The 1,393-nt window shown below is 38.0% G+C and overlaps 1 protein-coding gene across 1 annotated transcript in view; it reads left to right on the top strand.

Moving 5' to 3' along the window:
• The window catches only part of rps7 (ribosomal protein S7), a 9,050-nt gene that overhangs the window by 3,182 nt on the left and 4,475 nt on the right, over positions 1-1,393 (top strand). The window lies entirely within an intron of this gene.

Here is a 1,393-nt window from a genome sequence, read left to right as displayed (position 1 = left end):
TTCTGGCTGGTGAGGACGAGCGTCCTGCATATTCCTACATCTTCCCAGAGTCCTTTGGGGCCGTTACTGGGGAGCTAAACCATGCAGTGCACATTATTTGACACCAGGGTTCAACTGATCAATGTGATGCTGAAATTACACCATGTCATACTCAGGAAGTGTCAGTTCCCGCATGTCCTTAGAATTTAGCTATGAAGTGAAAAACATTTTTGACCTTTGCAAACATTTGTAAAGCAGCATGAACTAAACTTTGTCACATAAGCTGCTTGCCCATATCTAGCTGGGACTGAGAATGTTAGTCGGTCTTCAAATATCTTTTTTTGTGTGTGGATCTGAGTTGCAGTTGTCTTTTGTCTGAATCCTAATGAGAATAATCAAATGATGTTGACTTTCAGAGGAGAATTCTGCCCAAACCCACCAGGAAAAGCCGCACAAAGAATAAGCAGAAGCGTCCCAGGAGGTGAGTGGAGACTGTTGACCTTCAGTATAATTTCACAGACAGATTTATTGTTGAAATTCTCTTATAAAATAGATTATGGTTTTGGTTGTTGTACTGTTTGTAATAAAACATTCTAGAGTTTATTGCTATAAATAACTAATAGAAGTCTCTTCAGCCCTCAGATAGTTTCAGCCAAGTAAAATGAGGAATGGAGATCGTTGGACAAGATTTATTTCTAGTTGGGTCATGGGCCCTGTCATTTTTATGCCAAAAAGTCACTTTCAAGTTTCTCGAATCTATGTGTTTGCTTTGCTTTGACATTTTGCTGTAGTACAATATGTTGTGGTTTTGTCCTGGTGCTCTGATGCCACATGTTTTAATTATGTCCTTTGGATTTTTGACTTTGAGCTGTAAGATGACATTGACTTTAAATGAATTGGAGTTTCGGCCCAGTAGGACTGTGTTAGGCATCTTTCTGGCATCATAAATTTAACAGTTGCTTGATTCAGGAACATCACAAGTAGGCGAATGCATAAGTTAGTTCCAATCCTTGAAAATGTACTTTTTTTTTTTTTTTTGCTTTGGTGTGATGAAGACCCTTAATTTGTTGTGAGCATTTTACCTGATTATCTAATGAAATACTTAACTATCGGGTTAATCTATAAACTGACTCAGTAGAATATCCAGAGCAGTTACGAACACAAGATAAAAGATTAAACCATGGCATTTGCAATTCAAACATTTTAGTATTTGGAGAAAGGAATTTTATGATTTTAGACTTTTTTTGTGCATATTTGCACTAGAGGTGAAAATAATGATTCATCAATAGAATTAATCCGACAGTTTAAAATGATAATTATAGTTTTTGTCCGACGTGGACATCCAGCGAGTTGCTCTCCTGGCTCTGTCCTGGTGGCGTATGGGAGCGTAGCTCTGAGCCAAGACGTACAGTCC

The sequence above is a fragment of the Stegastes partitus genome, unplaced genomic scaffold (assembly GCF_000690725.1).
Source record: "Stegastes partitus isolate 25-593 unplaced genomic scaffold, Stegastes_partitus-1.0.2 Scaffold1470, whole genome shotgun sequence".
In the NCBI taxonomy this organism is placed as follows: Eukaryota; Metazoa; Chordata; class Actinopteri; family Pomacentridae; genus Stegastes; species Stegastes partitus.
This window is presented reverse-complemented; position numbering and strand designations above follow the sequence as displayed.